The sequence below is a fragment of the Oryctolagus cuniculus genome, chromosome 11 (genome assembly GCF_051225735.1).
Source record: "Oryctolagus cuniculus isolate XC-2025 breed Fujian yellow rabbit chromosome 11, ASM5122573v1, whole genome shotgun sequence".
Taxonomy (NCBI): Eukaryota; Metazoa; Chordata; class Mammalia; order Lagomorpha; family Leporidae; genus Oryctolagus; species Oryctolagus cuniculus.
In genome coordinates this window covers 44,336,033-44,360,583 of record NC_142877.1, presented here as the reverse complement: position 1 = coordinate 44,360,583, position 24,551 = coordinate 44,336,033, and the positions used below count along the sequence as shown (strand labels likewise).

General features: G+C 47.5%; 1 protein-coding gene across 6 annotated transcripts in view; it reads right to left on the bottom strand.

The window, feature by feature from the left end:
- Nucleotides 1-24,551, bottom strand: part of RIN2 (Ras and Rab interactor 2) — a 248,850-nt gene that overhangs the window by 196,315 nt on the left and 27,984 nt on the right. For 5 of the 6 annotated variants that reach the window (XM_070052128.2, XM_051845339.3, XM_051845346.3 and 2 more), the window contains exon 2: nt 14,519-14,642. The exons of the other annotated variant lie outside the window; for it this stretch is intronic. The gene's annotated coding sequence lies outside the window, so the exon portion shown is untranslated. The remainder of the gene's footprint in view (nt 1-14,518; nt 14,643-24,551) is intronic. 6 annotated transcript variants of the gene reach the window in all.

The window sequence follows — 24,551 nt, the reverse complement described above, 5'->3', positions numbered from 1 at the left end:
ATCAGCTGTCAGTGCCGTCATACACCTATAGAACCAGAAAGCACAGGAAAACTTTTGTAAGCCCTCCAAGGGAATCAGGTAGACAGGAAAGTTAGAAAAGCCCAGCTCAACACCATGATGCTCTGGGTCTACACTACCAGGGACCAACAGAAATGTAGATGAGGCTGGGCAGCCTCAGGTAGCTGCTTGTCTGCTCCAGGGACTGCAGATCAGATGACCCAGAAATGACTGACATCTCTCCAAATCTGGCCACAGCGCCAGTCCCTTTCTCTGGAATTTAAAGGCAGTTGCTCCACTGCTTTCTAGCGTCCACTATCCAAGAAGTGTGAAGCCGCTGTGCTTCCTGACATGGGACGGTGATCAACCTCTTCTCTCTGAAACCTGGCACACAATCGCTTTGTCTCAGGGTTTTGTGATTTCACAATGCTATGCTTTAGTATGGGTCTATCTCGAGCAACTACTCTGGACAATCATGCCTTCAGTCTGGGAAACCATACCCTTTAGTTCTTGAAAGCCTTCTTGCATTGTCTTATAATTCCTGCCCTTTCTTCATTTTTGCCAATCTTTCTTCCAGGAATTTTAATCATTCAAATGTTAGACTTCCTAGATTAGGCTCTCTCTCGTATTTTCACATATATATATATATGTATATTTGGACAGGCAGAGTGGACAGTGAGAGAGAGAGACAGAGAGAAAGGTCTTCCTTTTGCCGTTGGTTCACCGCCCCCCCCAATTGCCACTGCAGCCAGCACACTGCGCTGATCTGAAGCCAGGAGCCAGGTGCTTCTCCTGGTCTCCCATGCGGGTGCAGGACCCAAGGACTTGGGCCATCCTCCACTGCACTCCTGGGCCACAGCAGAGAGCTGGCCTGGAAGAGGGGCAACTGGGACAGAATCCGGCGCCCCGACCAGGACTAGAACCCAGTGTGCCAGTGCCCAGGTGGAGGATTAGCCTATTGAGCCATGGTGCCAGCCCACAAACTTTGTATTAAGTCTGTATTCTATGTGATTTTTCTCGACTAAATTTTCCAACCCCTATATTTGCTATGCATCTTAGTTGTCATATTTTTAACTTTGCAAGGTCTTTTTGGTCCTCTCTAGTTCTTCCCTTGCTTCAGAGACTTTTTGAAGGTGTTGGTTATATAATACCGCTTCCTAGCCACAAATGTTAATTAATGGCATGTTTTAGATTTTTCTTCTCCATGGGTGGACTTGGCTTCTCCCAAGCTGGTTTTGCTTGTTTTGGTTTTGTCTTCTCCTAGATTTTGTGTCCCAGGTTGTCCTCCTTGTGTTTCAGAGTGAAGCATGGCCGGTGCCACAGCTCAATAGGCTAATCCTCTACCTGCAGCGCCGGCACCCTGGGTTCTAGTCCTGGTTGGGGTGCCGGTTCTGTCCCGCTTGCTCCTCTTCCAGTCCAGCTCTCTGCTGCAGCCTGGGAGAACAGTGGAGGATGGTCCAAGTCCTTGGGCCCTGCACCCCATGGGAGAAGCACCTGGCTCCTGGCTTCGGATCAGCGTGGTGCGCTGGCCGCAGTGCGCCAGCCGCAGCGGCCATTGGAGGGTGAACCAATGGCAAAGGAAGATCTTTCTCTCTGTCCCTCTCTCACTGTCCCCTCTGTCAAAAAAAAAAAAAAAAGGCAAAAGACAAACAAACAAAAAAAACGAGTGAAGCATGGAAGAACTGATTGGAAGCTCTAGAAGGCAAGTGGGACTCATCACCTGTGAACTTTCTTCCCCCTCCCCAGAATCTGACTAAGAGATTTGCATTGGCACATGAGGAGTCAGGGAGAACATGGTGTCACCATGCTTGCTTTTCTTCTCTGGGGCTGGTCTGATTTCTCAAGCAGGTCTTTTGGGTTCTTACTGGAAGAGTATTTAAGTCTGGCTTCCCAAAACCTAGGAGCTGAACAGATCAAAGCCTGCCATTCACTTAGCTATTACATATAAGCATGTAGTATGCTTTCTCCAATGTGATGCCCTTGCCTGACTGGTGCCAGGTAGAGACATTCTAGTTTACTATCTCTTGGAGAGGGAGAAAGACTTTGGAGCTCAGAGTGTTTCTTCAACATACTTTCACCAATACTACTGCTTTTAACCTGACTGTATTCCAACTTGGAGAGGTAATGTACTGCCAATGTTCAAGCTTTCATGGCTTCTGCAGTATAAACTGCACTGGCTTCCGGGTCAGTCAGAGCCCACTCATTCAAAAAGTTTTTGCTGGGCCAGTATTGTGACACAGCTGGTTAAGGCACAGCCTGCAATGCCAGTATCCCATATGGGTGTCTGTTAAAGAGTCCTGGCTGCTCTACTTCTGATCCAGCTTCCTGTTTATACTAATGGGAAGGCAGTGGAAAATGGTCCAAGTCCTAGTGTCCCTGTCACCCATGTGGGAGACCCAGTGGAATTCCTCGTTTCTAGCTTCAGCCTGGCCTAACCCTGGTTCTTGTGGCCATTTGGGGAATGAACCAACAGATTGAAAATCAATCAATCTGTCTCTCTTTTAAGTAAATAAATAAATGTTTTTTTAAAAAATGTTTTACTGGGTCCAGTGCTGTGGCACAACAGATTAAAGCCCTGGCCTGAAGCACTGGCATTCCATATGGGCGCTGGTTTGAGTCCCAGCTGCTCCTCTTCCCATCCAGCTCTCTGATATTGCCTGGGAAAGCAGTAGAAGATGGCCCAAGTCCTTGGGCCCCTGTACCTGCATGGGAGACCCGGAAGAAGCTCCTGGCTCCTGGCTTCGGATCAGCGCAGCTCCGGCTATTGCGGCCATCTGGGGAGTGAACCAGAGAGAGAGGAAGACCTCTCTCTCTGTCTCTACCTCTCTCTGTAATTCTTTCAAATAAACATTAAAACTTTTTTTTTGTTCTAGTACTATTGGTTGAACTCTGTAATTAACACACAATTATTCTTAGGTGTTTAAATTTAACTGAAAAGTGATCCCTGTTAAATGTAAGAGTGGGAATAAGAGAGGGAGGAGATGTACAATTTGGGACATGCTCAATCGGACTTGCCCCAAATGGTGGAGTTAGAAATGTGCCAGAGGATTCCAATACAATCCCATCAAGGTTGCATGTACCAATGCCATCTCACTAGTCCAAGTGATCAACTTCAGTTCACAATTGATCACACTGATAGGTCTAAGAGTCAAAGGGATCACACAAACAAGACTAGTGTCTGCTAATACTAACTGATAGAATAAAAAAGGAGAGAACAATCCAACATGGGAAGTGGGATACACAGCAGACTCATAGAATGGCAGATGTCCTAAACAGCACTCTGGCCTCAGAATCAGCCCTTAAAGCATTTGGATCTGGCTGAAGAGCCCATGAGAGTATTTAGGCATGGAAAGCCAAGACACTCTGGGGAAAACAAACAAACAAACAAACAAACAACTAAATGAAAGATCTCTGCGAGTGAGATCCCAGTGGAAAGAACGGGGCCATCAAAGAAGGAGGTACCTTTCTCTGAAGGGAAGAGAGAACTTCCACTTTGGCTATGACCCTGTCTGAATAAGATTGAAGTTGGCAAACTTAAAAGGCTTCCATAGCCTTGACAACTTATGACTAGAGCCTAGGGAGATTACTGACGCCATAAACAAGAGTGTCAAATTGTTTAGTCAACAACAGGAGTCACTGTGTACTTACTTCTCATGTGGGATCTGTCCTTAATGTGTTGTCCAATGTGAAGTAATGCTATAACTAGTACTGAAACAGTATTTTACACTTTGTGTTTCTGTGTGGGTGCAAACTGATGAAATCTTTACTTAATATATACTAAATCGATCTTCTATATATAATTTAAAATGAATCTTGATGTGAATGGAATGGGAGAGGGAGCAGGAGATGGGAGGGGTGCGAGTGGGAGTGAAGTTATGGGGGCGGGGGAAGCTGTTGTAATCCATAAGCTGTACTTTGGAAATTTATATTTACTAAATAAAAGTTAAAAAAAAAAAAAGAAAAAATGTTTTACTGTTATCTCTTCTCCTACTATTTTTAATCTTTTAAAAACTCCTTTATTGTGATTTCAGTGGAAGGAAGTTCAAGAATAAGAAAAAAATAACAGAATAAGAATAAGAATAAGAATAAGAATAAGAAAAAATAAAGTGAGGTCACAGTTTCTTCACTAGTCAAAAAGGGATCAGGATAGAGCCTCCCTCACTGGGTTACTTTTGTCATCCTCCTAAATGCTGATGCTGACCTTGACCTTGACAGGCAAAGTGTCTGGCTCACAGACAGAGAAACTTCCCAGAGGGAAGTGGGGTGGGGCGTGTGCCATAAGAAAGCGACACAATGAATCCCAGCGTTCAGCAGTGGGAAATAAAACTGTGATTCACATTAACCAAGAGGAAAGGTCAAAGGGGGAAAAACCCCTACAAGTTAAAACCACACACACACGCACGCACCAAATGCCATGCTGGGCGTGCTGGCCTAAGTTCTGCTTTTTCAAACTCCAAAGAAGAAAAAAAAAAAGAAATTTTTCAAAACCTAGCTTAATACATCTAGAGGGCAAAACTGAACCAGTATAATGCAAAGTGTAGGTCTATAAAAAGAAAATAATTATTTTTAGCGAAGTTGCTATTTGTTATCAGATAAAAGGAGTCAATTTTCCACCCAAACGTTCCTCCAATTGTTACTGAACAAAGCTTCAAAGTGGAACTTTTGCTTAAATGACTGCCCCTTTGGGAACAGAATTCCTGCCTCTTTGTAGCCTTCTCTCAACTAACATGTAGCGCTTCTCAATAACAAATTATCCAGGAGCACAGCTTAATGGAGTCAAAGTAGCAAATAAACAAAAAAACAAGCTCAAAATTTCCTAGATCCATTGCTTCCAAACCTGCTGGAAACAACTCAAGAAGCCACCGGGCTCAGATTTAAAGTGTGAGTGGATGAACCGTCACTGTGGACACAAATTTAGAATTTCACTGCCAGTATGAACAGAGAGAGCCATGACACCACTAAGTTTATGAGACACAAAATGAAGCTGATAGTTGGATAGGATTTGGTTTATCCCAGCACCAGAGATGGCCAAGGCGGTTTCAAAATCAGTGTAAACCCCGGAATGATTGATTTTAAAAGTATGGGAAGGGGAGGTTTTGGGTGGAGGTCTTGGGTGCGGTGTAGTATGCCCACAGTGGGGTGAACTGTCACTGGCTGTACCTGGCAGGGAGGCTGGAAAATAAAATGGCAGCTTTTGAGGCAGGTACTGTCAGGCAGTGAAAATGCTATCAGGCTTGTGGAAGCGCTGAGGTTGGGGGAGAGGAGGAAGGAGCAACCGTGTAGCAGGGTCGCCCACCCATGGACCACACACCCATCCAAAAGCTCCAGAGAGCGGAGTTCTTCTTGGGTTTGTTTTTTGTTTTTTGTGTTTTTTTTTTTTTTTTTCCCTAACATTGGGAGTCTCCTTGGACCCAAGCTAACCCGATGGTGAAACTTCCACTTTTGGATTTTTTTGTAATGTCCTCATAAACACATACTTGCACTCCATTTGCTGGTAAAAATACAATGTAACCAGACCACATCAGAAACAGCATTTGGGGCTCAAAATATTTTGGTCTTGTATTTAACGCCTGACCTACTTAGTACATTTTTCCATTTAATAAGACTTAAACAGATTATTCATACTTCAAATTACCCATCCGGAAGGCATTTTATAAACATGTCTCATTGTCTGTAATTTGTTATATTTTCAAAATATAGATATGTTGAAACCATACCACATGCAATAAAAACTATCATTTTCCAGTTGAATTTTTTCACTTTTTTGTTATAAAATTATGATGCAACAGGTGATACAAGAAATCGCATGGCCAGAGAAATCTAATGCTGTAAATCTAATGCTGTTTGTAAACCAAAAATGACATGTTTATTATAAAAGCAATACATCTTTGTTATAAAAGAAATTAGAAGGTGTAAATTTAAAAATCTACAAATGTATTTGTTAATCCTCTGGCATAGTTCTTTCCAGAATTTTTATGTGCCCATCTGTCTCTATCTCTTTACTGTGTTTCATTTCATTTTAGAATGCTTATTACAACCTGGCAAGCATCGTGTATTTATCTGCCTGTTAGCCATTCCTCCCACTAGGTTGGAAACATCTTGAAGGAAAGCACTTCTGCCACTTTCATTCTTATTAAATCCTCTCCACCCCTCAACCCCATCCAGCCTCACACAGCGTCTGACTTACCTGAGGTGTACAAAAAGACTCAGGGAATGAATGAAAGAATCAACAGTTGGCATTCACTAGATATTTGGAAAAGCCACTTAGTGGAAGCCAACTTGCCCGAAGTCAGGAGATAGCAAATGGGTGGGAATCTCTTAGGCACCTCATGGCTCCGTGTTCCACCTGCAGAGGGTGGATTGGCCCATGCATTTCTGCTGGAGCTCAACAAGTTGGTGGCAGGCGTGTTCTTGGTTCATTTTCACCTTCTAGGAGAAACTGTGGTAAGAAGCAGTGGATTTGCTGGGAAGGGACCCCTGCAAAAGAGGCCAATACAGGATGGGAAGGTCTGCCGGGGACCACACGTGTGCCTGGGCTAAGCTGCCACCGTGCGCGCTGAAGAGCTCTGCTCAGTCCTTCCTTCCCCACAGTCTGACCCTACACACCAGGTGCACACAAAGCAGGTGGCTCTTGACCAACCCACAGGGAAAGGGCTGAGTGGCTTCCGAAGGAAGGAAGAGAATCAGAAGCACATTCGTGTCTTTTCTTCATCCAGTATCTGGACGCTTTCAATTACCAAATTCCCATTCGGACAAAAAGTCATCAAGGACGTACGCCTTGATTTCGTAGAAGTCCTTTGTGTTATTGCTTAGACAATGACCATTCCCAGCAAAAGATTTAAAATCCAACCCTGCCCTTCCTTGGCTCTGTAAAACAGATCCTGAGGGTACCATTCCAACAGAAGGTGCTGGGTGCCAGCGAGGTCCAGGGATAAACAGAAACTGGAGTTGTTTTCTATACTTTTATTTGGAAATATTTTTGAACTGACAGAAATTAGTCACCTAGAATGCTCCCCACTCAATGCAAAGAAAAATAAACCAACAAAACGAGCAAAAGATGTGAACATTTTACCAAAGAAGCTCAACTGGCAAATGAGAACATGAAAAATGCCCCACCTCAATAGTCCCTAGGGACATGCTAAAGCCCTAAGGCGCCGTGATACATCCATCAAAATGGCTACAGTTAAAAAAAAAAAAAAAGTGTTAACAGCAACTGCTGGTGAGACATGGAAAAACAGGAACTCTCACACATGGTGGAATGTAAAATGGCGTAGCATCTTTGGAGCTTGGCAGTTTCATAGAGAACCAAACATACACTAATTGCATCCCTCAGAATTCCACTCCAAATGAAACTATATGTCCACCTAAAGACTTGTATGTGGGTAGTCATAGCAGCATTACTCACAGTAATAAAACTAAAAATAATCCCAACGCCTATCACCTGTAGAATGGATATACAACATGAGACGTGTCCCTGTAATGGAGTACTATTCAGCTTCAGATCCAGCTTCCTGCTAATGCACCTGGGAAGGCAGCAGAAAGTGACTCAAAGACTGGGTGCCCTGCCAAAACCAGGATGGAGTTGCAGGCTCCTGGCTTTAGCCTAGCCCAGCCCTGACTGTGGTAGTTATTTCGGGAGTGAACTGTAGATGGAGGATTCTCTCTCTGTGTGTGTCCCCCCCACCCATGCACTGCCTTTCAAATAAATAAATCTTTTTAAAGATTGTATTAATTTATTTGAAAGGTAGACTTACAGACAGAGGGAGAGAAACAAAGAAAGAGAGGTCTTCCATCTGCTAGTTCACTCCCCAAATGGCTGCAACAGCCAGGGCTGGGCCAGGCTGAAGCCAGGAGCCAGGAGCCAGGAGCTTCATCCCAGAAGACTATGTGGGTGCAGTGGCCCAAGCCCTGAGGCCATCCTCAGCTGCTTTCCCAGCCACATTAGCAGGGAGCTGGATTGAAGTGGAGGAGCATGAACTCAAACCGACGTCCATATGGGATGCCAGTACTGTAGACAGTGCCTTAACCTGTTATGCCACAGAGCTGGCCCCCAAATAAATAAATCTTTAAAAAAAAAAAAAGGATCTGTGTTTACTTGGCCAATTTATAGACATGGTATAAATAATTTACAAGTGTTTGGAAAGACATGAAATCACTTGGAGTTGAGGTTTCTAATGCAGACCTTCTGCATGTGGCCAAGAATACAGCAGTCACGCCACCTCTCACATATGCTTTATGACTTAGAACTCACAAAAAGCATAAAACGGCAAGTCTCTTCCATGTGGACTTGGAAAAAGTCCTGCAAATTTATGGCTGCAAATTCCATCCAACATAAAAGCTTTGCCTCTTCTCTTTCCAGCTAAATTGTAGCCATGCCAGAGAAGAGAGCCAAGGTATTAAGAGATGCAAAGAAATAACATTTTTATGGAATTCAAAGCCTTCTCCTAAAACGTAGGAAAACATACACATCAATGTCATTGACAACTTATTCTAGGCTTCTTGCTGCTCTTATTTCATTCTGACAAGTCTGAGCAACTGGGCTGTGTGGCTTCCAACCCTAACTGTTGTAGGCAGCTGCTGGGGTGGTAACAGGTTGTCACTATGGGAGGGACAAGCTCACCAACCCCAAACACTGCACCAAACATGAACCAAGCCATTTGGGGAGCAATGCCCAGCTAATGAAGAAGCTGCTGGAACCTGAAGGCATTTACTATCATTTCATCTCCCATTAAGAACAAATTAGAGTATCACTGAGGCGTTTAGGTACCCTCTACCGTGTTCCTGTGCCCACCGCTTGCCTGAGCCTTACCCTCCTGGTGGCAGTTGTCAGAGTCTACAGCATGGAGTGGAGAAGCTGGAGAACCAGTAAGGGGATGTTACAGCTTGAGCTCCCTGGTGTGCAGGGTGAAAGTGTGGGAGAGGTCCCCAGAGGGCGGTGGCCTGGGTGAGGAAGGATTTCAAAGATGCTGGGCCACGACCCAAGGACCCCCTGACCATACCAAAATCTCCAAGTGCTCAAGTCTCTTTACTAACATGGCTTAGTATTAGCAAGTAACTCTAGCCTCCCCTGTCACACATATTCCATCATCTCTATGATTGCCTGAAATGCCTACAGCAATGTACATGCTCCATCAGCTTACTTTTATGGACTAATGACAAGGAGAGAAAACAATCTACACATGGTCAGCACCAATGCAATTATTTTTTTTTCCCAAATATCTTCAGACTGGAGTCTGAAGGCAGGGCTCGCTGTGATCCTGTGGTCACTAAGCTCCTGTAAGGACACAATGAGATGTAAATGCAACAGCAGACACAGCGGTCATGTTAAGGGACCGCTGTCTGTTAAGTTGAAGACTTTTGAGTTCCATGGGGGAAGAGAGATCTGAGAGACAGACTCCAGGACCCCCCCCTTCCTCTTTGGTTATTGCCGCCCTCAGCCACTAAACAAAGCCCCTCAGGTCCATGGTGGGGAAACTGAAACTTCCATGGCAGGAAGGATGTCACGACTGACGCGCTTCCAGGTGTGCCCAGTTGGATGGAAGCCTCTTTCTGCGGGTGTAGACACGAAAGTGGCTGCTTCATTCTTTACCTCCGACCTGCCTCCCAGGTCCCCATCGTGTGCTGCCCCCAGCCAACAATGGGGGCAAAGAAAAGAACAGCAAAGAAAAAGCAGTGTCTTTATCACCAACTGTCAACCCATGTTCTCCCCGATCCTCCCTCTTAGATGCAGCCGGGGCAGAGTCACAGGGGACCCAAGCATGGCTCTTCCATGCTGCGCCCGTCGCAGCCTTGTCCTGTGGCCCACTTGTCTCAGTTCTATTCAATTTTGATCTAAGTTATGAACCACAGAAGTGGTTTCCTTTTCAGCAGCTCTGTTGGAATGTCATTAATTCTCTCAGTCAGCATTGGCATGCCATGTGGTGTTACAGATTGTGCAGACGGCCAGAGTCCTCCACCTTCCCTATGTCTCTACATTTGCAAGGTGGCTTAGCAGCTCCCCCCGTCCACGGCTGCACTCTATTTTTCCATCTCTTGAATCTGGACTGGCTGACTGACTTGCTTTGGTCAAAAGAATGTGGCAGAGATGACACGCGTCAGTCTCTTTGGAGCCATGCTTCTGTGCGCACATGCTCGGATTAGTCTGTTGGGTGATGAGAGATCCATGGGACAGAGGTGAGCCATCTGGGAAGAGGCCATCCTGCCCCCGTCAGCTCCCAGCCAAACTGGCAGACACAGGGGCAACACAGCTGGCCCAGACAGAGCAGGTGTGCCACGCTCAAACTGCCAATCTGGAAAAGCAGGAACTATAGCTATTATTTAAAGTCAAGGCGGGGAGCCAGTGTTGTGATGCACCAGGTTAAGCCGCCGCTTGTGATGCCAGCATCCCATATTGGAGTGCTGGTTCAAGTGCTGGCTGGTCTGTGCCTGGTCTAGCTTCTTGCTAAGGCACCTGGGAAGGCAGTGGAAGATGGCCCAAGTACTTAGGCTCTTGCCACCTACATAGGAGCCCTGGATGGAGTTCCTAGCTACTGACTTCAACTTGGCCCTGTCCCAGCTGTTATGGCCATTTGGGGAGTAAGCCAGCCAATGGAAGACCTCTCTCTCTCTCTCTCTCTCTCTCTCTCTCTCTTGCTCTCACTCTGCCTTTTAAACAAATACATCTATAAAGATAAATAAATAAAAGTCATAGGTTGAGTGAGCATCCCTAATCCAAAAAGTTTCAAAGTCCAAAAAGTTTTGAGTGCCAACCTGACAAGATTTGGGATTTTGAAGTATTCTGAATTTGAGATTTTTGGATTGGGGATGCTCAACCAGCAAAGTCTATGCAAATATTTCAAACCCAAAAGAAGAGAAGAATCAGAAACCTGTAACACTTCTGATCCCAAACACTTCAACCAGGATATTCAATCCATGCTAAGTTTAAGGTGGTTTGTTATGCAGAAAAAGCGAACGGATAGACAAAGCCATGAAAATATAATTAAAGAATTAAATGGACCTAACACTCTACCTGCATTTACCCACCTGCCGCATACACACACACACAAGTCCTCATGTTCTGGTCTTGTTGCCATGTTCATCTGATTATTAAAGTCCTACAACTCCTAGGTAGAGGGTCCAATGCTGGGTGTTCTAGATAGCGTCAAGACCCAAGTTGTCCCCAGCTTTCAAGCAGCTGCAGTGACACACACACACACACACACACACACACCCCTGGGTGCACGAAACTCAAGTGCCCCAGTTCTTATAAGCAAAGGCTGACCCAACGTTAACGTACTTCCTACTTCATCCTTCGTATTGTCTTAGCTGTTCACTGTGGCCATAACCGAACACCTCGGAATGGGGAATTTATAAAGAAACAGGTCAGTTTTGGCTCATGGATCTAGACATCCAAGAGCACGGCACTGTATCTGCTGAGCTTCTGATGGGGGCCTCGCACTGGGAGGCGCCAAGACTCGCCTTACAGCAAGGCCCTCCAGCAAGAGCCAAGCCAGTCCCCTGAGAAGGGGAACTCTCTCCCGTGAGAGAAGAATTAATCCAATTAATCCATTATCGAGGGCTCCATCCCCATGACCCCACACCTCTCAACACCCTTACTCTGGAGACCGAGCCGCAACACGAGTTTGGGTGGGGACAAGCTGTATTCACCCCACAGCACAGACCGCGGTCAGTTCCCCAGTGTTGTGTACCTGCTCTTCTCCCCGTGCGAAGATTTTCCACGTGGATAACAAGCTTCTCAAACAGCCTATCTGAGCCCTGTGGCACTTCCTGTTCCTGTTTTGTTTAAAGGCGTGTTTTATTGAAGTTCTTTCTTTCCAAAAGTCAAACACAAACACGTTTTATCTAACAGGAAAGACAGCGGAAATGACAACAAAACCTCTGGCGCTGTTGAAGTACATTAAAGTGAAGGGCGAGGGCTTGACTCAGCCACTAAGATGCTGTGTGCGATGCCTGCATCCGGCGTTGGAACACCTGGGTTTGAGTCCCAGTTTCACTCCCGATTCCAGGTTCCTACTAAGGTGTGTTTCAGGAGGCAGCAGGCAATGGCTCATTAACTGGGTCCCTGCCACCCATGTGGGAGACTTGGATGGAGTTCTGGCTCCCAGCTGGGGCCAGGTCCAGCCCCATCTGTTGAGGGCATTTGGGGAGGGAGTAAACCACTAGATGGGAGATCTCTCTCTCTCTCTCTCTCTCTCTCTCTCTCTTCCTTTCAAAGAAATAAAAATAAATCAGAATTTTAGGAATGAATTAAAATTAAGACCATGTCTAAAGAATCCCTGAGCAGACACTACCATTAGGCTCATCAAGCCTTACTTGATTTCAAACATATATGATGTTTATTTCTTGTAGATGCCTATATTAAAGAAAAATATAACTTAAGCTCAACCAATCAGAAGTAGCCAATAAACCTATAATTGTCAAAATAGGGATTGGGCAATGGAATGAATCCAATATGCAAACTAGGTAATTATAACCAACCTAGCATTTTCTTTGTTTTATTTCCTTGTCCATCCTATGAAAGCTTTCCTCTTGCCTCCGTCCTTGAAGCTCCAGAACCACTCCTGGTTTGGAGCTGCCTAATTCATGAATCATCATTTGCTCAAATAAACTCTTTAAAATTGTATTGTGTTTCATTTACTTTTTTTTTAGCTTTATTTATTTGAAAGGGAGACTTACAGAGGGACGGGGGGGGAGGGAGGGGGAGGGAGGGAGAGGAAGGGAAAGAGGAAGAGAGGGAGAGACGGAGAGAGGGAGAGAGGGAGGAAAAAAGGAGGGAGAAATCTTCCATCCACTGGTTCACTCCCTAAATGGTTAGGCCCAGCCAAAACCAGAATCCTGGAGCTCCATTTGGGTCTCCCAAGGGTGGCAGGGACCCAAGCACTGAGGCCATCTTCCACTGCTTTCTCAGGTACATTAGCAGGGAGGTGGAGAGGAAGTGGAGCAGCCAGGACTTGACCCAGCATGAATACAGGATGCCAGTGTTGCTGGCAGAGGCTTAACTTGCTGGGCCACAACGTCAGCCCCCTTGTTCACTTTTTAACAGCCTCAAAAGGCAAAATTTCAACACCAAGGCAAGACAAAACTTCCAAGTTTATATCTGGAAATATGTGCTTCTTTACCTTTCTTTCACTATCATCGAGAAAATCCACATTTAATGCTCTTGTTATGATTTTAACATGCATTTATCAGTGCCTGCTACAGGTAAGGGTCTATGCTAGAAACAGCAAGGAGAGGGCTCAGTCCCTGGCCTCCTCCAAGTCAAAGGGGCAGAAGCACCAATCACAGGCACACAAGATGATGGGAAAGGCATACTGAATGGCTTGAACAGACACCAGATGTAAGTACAGCTTTCCTGGAGAACTTTACATGTAAGCCAGGACACGGAACATCTAAGTAAGGTCCAAATTCAGGACACAGAGGCACAATATATTGTACAAAGCCAATTATCTAAGATGCTGCTTTCTTATCTTCTTACTACAACAAGCCTTGTTTTCTTTGAGAACAGTTGAGAACAGTTCCAGGAGGAACACATAGCTGGGGCCGTGACTAGTATCACAAGCTTGAAATCAAACAATCCTGGTTTAAATTCCAGTGACACAGACCTTGAGTGAGTCACTCCACCTGTTGGCTTACTTGTCAATGCGTGTAACGTTATCTCCCTTAAGCACTGTTGTGGGTTTAAATGAGAAAGCTCAGAAGAATGACAGTGTTTATTGTGCTTTCGATTGTTCTGATGAAGGGGCAGGGCTCAGCAGGGATGATTCATCAGGCTTGCCTCAGCTCCTCAGCATCAGTGGGGGGCCACTGGAAGACAGGTGGCACCAGACTTCCAAAGTCTGATTTGCAGGGAGTGCGACCGCCAGCCAGAACACTTGCATGTGGCTTCTGTATGGCGATCAGGTCTCAAAGGCTCACATCCCAGGAGAAGGAGAGAGTCAGGAGGAAGGGAAACCATTTGTATTCATCAAAGCTTTGAGGTCATTCAGCATTTCTGCCACGTTCTGTATGTCGGGGTAGCCCCTGAACCCTGCTCAGATTCCAAGGGAGATTCTACTTGATGAGGGAGCAGTAAAGATCTACAAAAGCAGTCCCATTGCTCTGGCCATTTCTGGAAACTGCACCTCCCACAGTGACCCTATTTCAATATCCCAATGAAGATAATTTCCGTAGAAAGGAAATAGATGAAATAGTTGCTGTAGGCTCCGTCCTATCCACGGCTGCCTGGGTTCTTTGTGCTCCCGTCGCAAAGACAGGCCACAGCAGAGCCTAATGCATGCTGCTGTGAGAACTAGAGGAATTAACCCTTTACAGTGGGTAAAGCACGTGGTTGGTGCTGCAGGCACCTGAGTGTTTCTGTTCATGCTCTCAGGATTCCTTGCCTCTCCTGAGGCTTGCGTGGCCCTGCTGCAGGTGCATCCTAAATGCAATCCCTCAGCAACAAACTCCAGCCAAGGCCCACAATCCCCTTGGTCACAGCAACAGTGTGGAAGCAGGGAAGACTTATAGGCTCGGTGCCACTTACCAGTCACGCCAGCATCTCTCCAGCTGCCTGGCTCCGGGTCAGCCCGACTTCTGCAGCATTCTGCAGGACTTGCACACACAATTTTCCTGGTAGACACTCAGAAGTCCGGATCGCCCGGCTCCATCTACCACACACAGAAGGGACCATTTAGGGGTTTGTGTGCCTTTTGCAAATCCCATAAGCACCAACCCAAGGGCCCTGTGTCCCGCCCCCTGGCTCTAGGAGGACACAATGAGAGAGGAGAGACAGAGGTGCCTTTTCCTCCTCTGGATGATCCCACTCTGTCTCTGGCCCAGGAAGCTGAGTCAAGCCCCTTGACAAGAATGTTCTCTGCATCCCCAGGCAAACGCTCACATTTTAAGAACTCCAAAGGGTCTTTCACTTAAAAAATAAAAAGGAGGGGCTGGCATTGTGGACATAGCAGGTTAAGCCACCACCTGCAGCACCAGCACCACCTGCAGCACCAGCACAGGATGCAAGGTCGATTCCCAGCTGTTCCACTTCCGATCCAGCTCCCTGCTAATGCACCTGAGAAAGCACCAGAGGATGGCCCAAGTCCTTGGGCCCCTGCACACTCATGTGAGACCCAGAAGAAGCTCCTGGCTCCTGGCTTCAGCCTGACCCAGCCCCGGGCATTTCAGTCATTTGGAAAGTGAACCAGCAGATGGAAGACCTCTCTTTCTGTCTCTTTCTCTGTAATTCTGCCTTTCAAATAAATAAAAAATAAATCTTAAAAAAAAAGAAAAACTAACCATCTACCATCCTGTCTCCCCTGTCAGTTAGTGACTATTCCTTTTTTCCCCTCACCTCCTACATCACATGCTCTCCTACAAAAAGGGTCCTACAGCCTCCCAGTCTGAATTCTGGATATGACACCAATCTGAATATGAAATTCCCATATGACCCTGTATTTCATCTGAAATGCTTTTTATCAGTATCTTAGCTTTTTCAAGCTCACCTGCATATATCTTGTTTGTAAATACAGAAAACATGATGCAAACATTTGGTCAAAGCTCAAGGTCCCTCTGACTACCACCGCTATTGCCTATATCCTCAGTAGGGTACACACTGTTATAATTTGTACTCTATCTTTCCAGATTGCTGCTATGCATTCTAATATTTGTTTCCCAAAGAAATGTTTGTCGTGTGCTCATTCTCCTTGCTTGTTTCATTCTCAGGATGTCTTAAACTCCCTATGCCAGGATAAGACGGTCTCATTCTCTGTTCCCCAGTGTTTCCATGGTATTTCCTAGTCTCAGCTCCTCGCCAGGCTCGGTAACTGGCCTCTGCCTTTCCTACCAGCAGCCCGCCCCTTCCCAGGCAGGTGTCACACACGTCCCTTCCTTCCCACCTACGTTCACCTTGGGTTTCTGGCCTGGAGTCTCCTCCTTGTGTTTCTCCAGTACTTGTTACTCTCAGGTCTGGATGTAACAAAACTGGGCTTCATCCCAACTAATCTCTCAAGCAAACCATTGAACTTGACTTCCTTATGTATAAAACAGAGTGACTATTAACAATACCTATCTCCAAGGATTGTTCTAAAGATCAAGTGAGGGGCCAGCACTGTGGCACAGTGGGTAAGTCCTCCGATTACAGTGCCAGCATCCCATGTGGGCGTCGGTTTGACTCCCAGATGCTCCTCTTCTGAGCCAGCTCTCTGCTATGGCCTGGGAAAGCAGTAGAAGATGGCCCAGGTTCTTGGGCCCCTGCACCCACATAGGAGATCCAGATGAAGCTTCTGGCTCCTGGTGTTTGATCAGCTCAGCTCTGGCCACTGCAGACATTTGCGGGGGGCGGGTGTTGAATTCAGTGGATGGAAGACCTTTCTTTCCATCCCTCCCTCCCATTGTCTATACCTCTACCTCTCAAATAAATAAAATCTTTTTAAAAAATCAAGTGAAATAAGTCACAGAAAGCATTGGTCCCCCACAGGTTACTTACTATATACTCAGTAACATCAACTGCCACCATTACCAAATTGTCATGCAGCCTTTAGTCTCACTAAAAAACACGTCAATGAGTGGAAACATTGTGGTTGCTGCACCTTACACACTCTTAGAGCTTACTGAGGGTGTGTCCATGTGGGCAATCCAGGTGCTGGGCATCACCCTGCGTGGAGCAGGCAGCTGGTATCTACATCAACACCTGCTGATGGTGTTGATGCAGCAGGTGGCGTATGCATCCAGTTTGGATTTCACAAAGCAGCACTGGAGGGAGACTGATAAAAAGCACACCTGGGGGCAGGGGTGTGGCGTGACTGGTAAAGCCACTGCCTGTGCCACTGGCACTCCATATGAGCACTGGTTCAAGTCCAGCTGCTCCACTTCTGATCCAGCTCCCTGCTAATGGCCTGGGAAAAGCAGCAGATGGCCCAAGTGCACCCATGTGGGAGACCCAGAAGAAGCTCCTGGCTTCACATCAGCCCAGCTCCAGACGTTGCAGCCATCTGGGGGGTGAACCAGCAGATGGAAGAGCTGTCTCACCCTCTCTGCCTTTGAAATAAATTAATTTGAAAAGAAAAGCATACCTGGCCTCACAGAGAAGGAGTCTGCTGTCAGTGGTTCTGTCTCTATCATTACCCTGCTGGTTTTCAGTCTAGGACCTTGTTTTAAAAAGACTCAATTATTTATTTGAAAGGCAGGGTTACAAAGTGGGGGGGGGGGATCTTCCATCCATTGGTTTACTTCCCAAATGGTCACCACAGTCAGGATTGGGGCCAGGCAGAAGTCAGGAGTCAAGTGCTTCTTCCAGGTCTCTCATGTGGGTGCAGTCCACTGTTTTCCCAGACACATTAGCAGTGAGCTGGACAGGAAATGGAACAGCCAGGACTTGAACCCATGCCCCAGCCTAGCCCTAGCCTAGCTATGCTTTCTCCTAACCTCAGACAGTAAAAGATGAGTCAAAGTATTTTTTTCTCTTTCCTTTCCATTTTTTCCTTATATTAATTATATTAGAAAAGGTGCCATCATTTATCTCTCTAAAGGAGAGAGGAGAAAGAAGAACCTTAGAAGGAAACCACACTACTGCTATCAGAGTTCCCCTCTGTGGCAGTGCTGCCCAGTTGAGCAGCTGTGAGCCCTATGTGGCCACGGATCACAGGTCCAAATAAAAATGTGCTCAGAGTAGAAACGACATACCAGGTTTTGAAGACTTGGCACAAAAAGATGCAGAATAAATACCAACATGATAAGTTTCCATATTGACTACATGTAGAAATATTCTGAAATAGTAGATTGAATAAAATACACATATTTTAAAATTATTTTTGTATTTGAAACACACAGAGAGAAAGAGAGAGAGAAATACTCCCTTCAGCTGGTTCACTCACCAAATGCCCACACTAAATGGGGGGGATGGGGAGAGGGGACAAACGTGGATAACCTAACTAGTGGCTTTACCATGTGGTCAGATGCCTGTTCCTAAATAAAATACATTTTAAAAAATATTTTTATGGGGCCAGTGCTGTGGTATGGTGGGTTAAGGCCACAGCCCACAGCACTGGCATCCTGTATGAGTGCTGGTTCAAGTCCTAGCTGCTCTTCTTCTGATCCAGCTCCCTGCTGATGTGCCAGGGAAAGCAGTGGAAGACAGCCCATGTTCTTAGGTCTCTGCATCTACATGGGGGACCCGGACAAAGCTCCTGGCTCCTGGTTTTGGACTGGCCCAGCCCCGGTAGTTGTGGTCATTTAGGGAGTAAGCCAGCGCATGGCACACCTCTGTCTCTCCCTGTCACTCTGCCTTTCAAATAAATTAAAAAAAAAAAAGATTTTTATTTTTTATTTATTTGAAAGGCAGAGTGACAGAGAGAGAGGGAAGGAAGGAGGGGGGCAGAAAGAGAGAGAGAGAGATCTGCCATCACTGGTTCACTCTCCAAATGGCCACAACATCCAGGCCTGGGTCAGGCCGAAGCCAGGAGCTTCATCCAGGTCTCCCATGGGGATGGCTGGGACACAAGTATTTGGGACATCTTCCACTGCTTTCCCAGACACATTAACAGAGAGCTGGATCAGAAGCAGAGCAGCCAGGACTCGAACCCATGCTCTGAAATGGGATACCAGCGTCACGGGCTGCAGCCTAACCCACTGCACCACAATGGCAGCCCCAATAAAATACAATATTAAAGCTAATTTTACTTCTATTTTTCAACTTTTTAAAAATGTGACTACAAAAAAAAACAAAATGACAACGTGGCTCAGGTTACATTCGTATTTTTATTAGACAGTGTTGCTCTACAGGAGAATCCCCAAACCCTACTGGTTACCAATCCCCCTCGGCCAGCCTGGTAAATGTGCCATATTTTTCAGACATACACACACACACACACACACACACACACCACAGAAACAGATTCACAAACACAGACAACACACATACAAATATACACAGTGATATTCTACATACACACACACACACACACACATACACACGGATCACTGGGCCTACAACACCTTAACCTCTGCTGCCCCCTCCTGTCACCATCCTGCAAATCTTTTTAATATCTCAGATCACACAGCCAGGCTCTGTGCTGACTGCTTTTCTCCCTTTATCATCATAGGAATGTATTCTTTTTAGATATATAGCATTCTTTTTTTTTAGGTTTATTTATTTATTTGAAAGGCAGAGTTACAGAGAAAAAAGGGAAGATAAAGAGAGAGATCTTCTAGCCACTGCTGGGCCAGTCAGGAGCCAGGAGCATCCTGCAGGTCTCCCACGTGGGTGCAGGGGCCCAAGAACCTGGGCCATCTTCTACTGCTTTCCCAGGCCATAGCAGAGAGCTGGATAGGAAGTGGAACAGCTGGGACTCAAACTGGCACCCATGTAGGATACCGGCACTGCAGGCTGGGGCTTAACTCACTGCACCACAGCATCAGCTCTGAGGGTGGCATTCCAGGCTCACTTCCTATTGGGACAGGTGAGTGCCCTGACACCATGCACTGGTTGGTCACCCTGTTGTGCCCCTCTCACCCTGTGGTGGCTCTTGCCACTGCTCCCCAGGTCTGCTCAGAGTTCCTGATCACGTGGGCCCCTTGCTCCTTGGAACACTCACTGTTGGGGCTGGCGTCCTGGGCCTGTGAAGCCAGATGGTGGAACTGCTTCGGCCCATGCCACCAACGTCAGAGACCCTGATGGAGTCCCAGGTTCCTGGCTTCAGCCTGGCCCAGCCCCAGCTGTTGCAGACATTTGGGGAGTGAACCAGAGGATAGAAGAGCTCTCTTGCTTTCTGTCTGTAACTCTTTTAAAGAAATACCTAAATCTTAAAAATACATATATATAAGGTCTGAACATTCAACTGCCCCAGTTTCTTGGTCTTAGTTCAGGCGTCTTGCTCAGGGGACACAGCCTGCTCATCACTCTGAGTCATCACTCTTTTGACAGCTGTGTCTCCCCCCCAGAGTCCCTCGGACAGCCAAGATGTTGCAGTGTCCACAGGAAGTCACACGTGGAGGCCGCAGTCAATCCTGGATTCATGTACAGCCTGTGTTCTACTTGTGCAGCTTCCTCTCCACGGCAGACTTTGGTGGCTAAGATGGGAATTGCCTTAATCGCTCCCAGGTGGGACCGACAGGCTGCGCCAAGCCAGGCTAAGGCAAGCCGGCTGGAAGTGCCACTCCCCCTCAGGTAGAGGTCAGTGCCCCTCTCTGTCGGCTCACGCTGGCCCCCTTCACTTCCCTGCCTGCTCCAGCCATGTCCCTCAGGGCATCCTGCTTCTCCCCTTCCAGGCTGCTGCAATCAAGTGACTATCGCAATAAAGGGAGTCACAGGACATTTTTTGGATTCCCAGCGCTCATAAAAGGCACACTGTCACTGTACTGTGGCCTATTATGTGTGCAACAGCATGAGATCCAAAAGCACAAAACGCACCTTAACCAAAAAAATCTTGTTGCTAAAAAAATGCCAACAATCATTATCAGTTGTTGGAAAAACAGTGCAAATAGACCTGCTTCATGGAAACCGCCCCCAACTGAAAGCCACACATTTGTGCAAAGACCTCCACCATTGGCAAAGCATGACAAAGTCAAGCACAGCAAAACGAGGTATGCCCTGTGTTTCCTGCAGCCTCCACGAACAGAGAGCATGAGCAAACATGTCCTGTTGGAAAAGTAGGCTCCTGTGTTCCTGTGTTTGCCCCCAGCTGGAGCTTAGGAAAACACAGCAGACAACAGGTGCCACGTGACTGCTCTGTGTGCTGCCCACAAACCCAGTCTCTCCATTGCTGCACGGGCATTTGGCCAACTCTCCTGTCATGTATTCCTGCATTTTGTCCACTCTAGATCTAAGCTTTTGAATGTCTGAGTCAAGGCTGATTTTTTTTAATACATGAAAACACCACTGTATTAGAGTTTTCTTTCACTTTGGCTGTGTGTGTGTGTGTGTGTGTAAGGGGTTAGAAAACCAACGAGCTGAAATGCTTTGATTCTCAAACTGTTTTCTCTCCGGACTTAGCTTGGCCTGCACCTTATCTTCTGCGTTCTGCTCTTTCTGCGATGTTTTTTATTCCTGAACCAGCCGTGGGGAGTTTATGCGACAACCAGAGTTATTAGGCAGTAGTCTTATTCAAGCACACCCTCTACTGTTGGTACAGGGAAGTGCAACTCGTGGTCTGAGTTGCCTTGGAGAAGTGGGGCTGGGCTGTGTCTTCCCACTTGCATACCCTGTGAAAGTGTCTGCAGGACCCTTAGTTTTATTCCTTGTACCTTCTTGCTCAACAGGTGGCAGGTGTCCTCCCTCAGATGTGCTCAGCACCACAGGCCATCCCATTTCCACTCAGGACTCTGCCTTTGTGGGGTGCCCCGTCTGGGCTGCCGTCACCCCAGGCTCTGTGAGCTCCAGATTTCCAGCCCCCCATGCCTGACATTCTGCACAGAAGCAGGCCCAGCACCTGCCTGGCTGGACCAACATGCTTGCTAATCTCACTTTTTTTAAAATGTATTTATTTGAAAAGTGGAGCTACAGACAGGCAAAGGCAGAGAGAGAGAGATCTTCCATTCAGTGGTTCACTCCCCAAATGGCCACAATGGCCTGAGCTGGGCCAATCTGGAGCCAGGAGCTTCTTCCAGGTAACCCAGGTGGGTGCAGGGGCTCAAGCACCTGGGACCATCTTCCACTGCTTTCCCAGGGCATAGCAAAGAGCTGGATCAGAAGTGGAGCAGCCAGGTCTCCAACCGGTGCCCATAAGGGAAGCCAGCACTGCAGACCGTGGCTTTACCCATTACGCCACAGCGCTGACCCCACTTATCTCACTTTACAAGACCTTACAAGTTGGTGGAATTCTGTGCTTAGGAATCCTGAGGGTACATGCAAGCAGCATCTGTATTTGTTGATTTGGGTGAAGTTTTCTTTGTAATCCACGGGAAGAGATTTGGATCTAGGTAATCATCATCATTCTACAACTCAGACTGCTCCATATTGAAATGACAGCATTTACTGCGTTAAAAAAACATCCATTTTTAACAAAATACATGTACTCACAATATAGGCATTTCTTACCACAAGTAAATGTAACTTTCCAAACAAGAAACTCTGCGTAGTCTCACACACACACGGCCGGGATTCCTTTCACAGAAGCCACAATTCTTGATTGTCATCAGCCATCACCCAAACAGGCCAAGCTTCCACCCTGACTACTCCCGGCACCTGTGATACGCCTGCCGTTCGGAATAAAACACAGGTCTCCGGCCAGGTGCCTAGGGCAGAGGGCAGCTGGCTGCTTTGGAGCACAGCTCTCCCGTGCCACGTGCCTGCCCACCCTGCTCAGATGCACAGGGCCGGCCTCTCACTTCTCACTGTCTTCATCTTCTTCCGGGGATGCGGCAGGCTCCGCCACGCCCCCTCTCCCGCACCAACCCACACCAACCCGCCCCACCCTGACTCCACCCTGTCCAGGTTCGCACCTCTTCACTAAGGATTTCTCTAGCTCTGGGAGTTTTTCCTGGGAAAAGGAAAGGAGGGCTGGGGATCAATCAATCAATCTTTTCTCTCTCTCTCTCTCTCTCTCTCTCTCTCACACACACACACACACACACACACCCGCCCCAGTCTGTGCAGCTCTCAACCTTCAATGGCCCTGATGCCTCTGGCGGGATGGCTCCCAGCAGCACCAGCCCTGGTTGTCCACAGGGTCAATGTGAAAAATGCAGCCCCTCTGGCTGTCTCCTCCCTGCAGAAAGTACACGTTCTGGGGGTCTGCTTGCAGGGGACTCGGACTAGAAGCTCCTTGGCTGGGGGCCTCACCCCCACCTCCCAGAGCCTCTACCTGGACAGGTATCTCCCAGGTCAGACTCCACACTGTGTCCCCATCCAAAGAGGGTGAAAGTGACATTCTCCAGAGGGTCCTAAGGGGAGATGGCCGAGGACCCCTGGTGTGGCCACAAAAAGGGCCTGCCTGCCCAGGGACATCTCTGTAAGTGTTTGCAGAATGAATGAATGAGAAGGAATTTGGTTTGAGAAAATCCCATTAATATAAACCCTATTTAGGCAGGAGGATGCCTCCTGTTACAACCATGCTGCGGTAGAAAGATGTGTTGGCCGGCACCGTGGCTCACTAGGCTAATCCTCCACCTGCGGTGCCGGCAGTCCGGTCGGGGCGCCGGATTCTGTCCCGGTTGCTCCTCTTCCAGTCCAGCTCTCTGCTGTGGCCCGGGAGGGCAGTGGAGGAGGGCCCAGGTCCTTGGGCTCTGCACCCGCATGGGAGACCAGGAGGAAGCACCTGGCTCCTGGGTTTGGATCGGCGCAACACACCGGCCCTAGAGGCCTTTCTCTCTGTCTCTCTCTCTCTAACTCTGCCTGTCAAAAAAAAAAAAAAAATGTGTTGTTGCGCTCCGATGTGACATGGTGCTAAGGCCACCAGGGTGCAAGGACCCAGACTCCGCAGCAGCCCTCCCACTGCCACCTCGGGGCTCTAGAAAGCCCACCACGGGGGCTGGCGTAGTGACATGGTGATTTAAGCTGCAGTGTGCGACACCGGCATCCCCCGTATGGATTGCCGGTTCACGTCAGCTCTCTACTAATGACCTGGGAAAGCAGCAGCAGATGGTCCAAGTGCTTGGGACCCTGCCACCCATGTGGGAGACCCGGATGGAGTTACACCTCTTGCCTTCTGGCTTTGGACTGGCCCAGCCCCAGCTCCAGCTGCTGCAGCCACTGGGGGAATGAACCAACAGATGCAAGATCTCTGTCTCTCGTTAACTGGCCTTTCAAATAAACACATCTTAATGAGAAAAAAAAAAAAAAAGAAACCAACCACTGGCCACTGCCTGTCCCCAGCTGCTGGCTGGGAGCCCCTGGGAGTGACCACGTGGAGATGGAACTAGCTGAAGCTCATCCTCAGGCCCTCCCTCTGTCACAAAGCTGGCAGGCACCCCAGGCTCCTTCTGTTGTGGGCCTGAGCCTGACATGCCACACCCAGGCAGGCGGTGGGTCCTCTCACACACTCTGACTGCCCATGCCACAAATACCCCTGTGCACCAAATGAGACATGCCTTAACCATGAAGACCAGGGGTGGATCCACCCAAGTCACGTTTCCCAGGAGGCCTGAATGGCATACAAAGCCCAGGCCTCTGGCTCATGGCAACCAAGAGCAAGGGAGGCCTTCAGAAGCCGGGAGAATTAAGATCATTCACCAGCAGAATCACTGCTTTTGCAGATTCTTGGGAAGATCAGTTAATCCAAGCAACAGTTATTTTCATAAACTTGTCCTCCAGCGATCATCAACAATTTAAATATGTATTTCAAGCCTGAAATTGGGTTTCACCCACGTGGGTACAGGGGCCCCAGCACTTAGGCCATCTTCTGCTGCTGTCCCAGTGCATTAGCAGGGAACTGGATCAGAAGTGGAGCAGCCGGGACTCAAACCGGTACCTATATGGGATGCCGGTGTCGCAGGCAGTGGCTTAGCATTCTGTGCCACAACACTGGCCCGACTGAGCCGATTTTTAAGAACAGGGGCTTATATGAAAGGTAGTCCGGTCCTTGTGCCTGAATCACCTCCCTATCCCGGGACTGCAATGCTTGTCTGACCGTGGGAGGGCATCT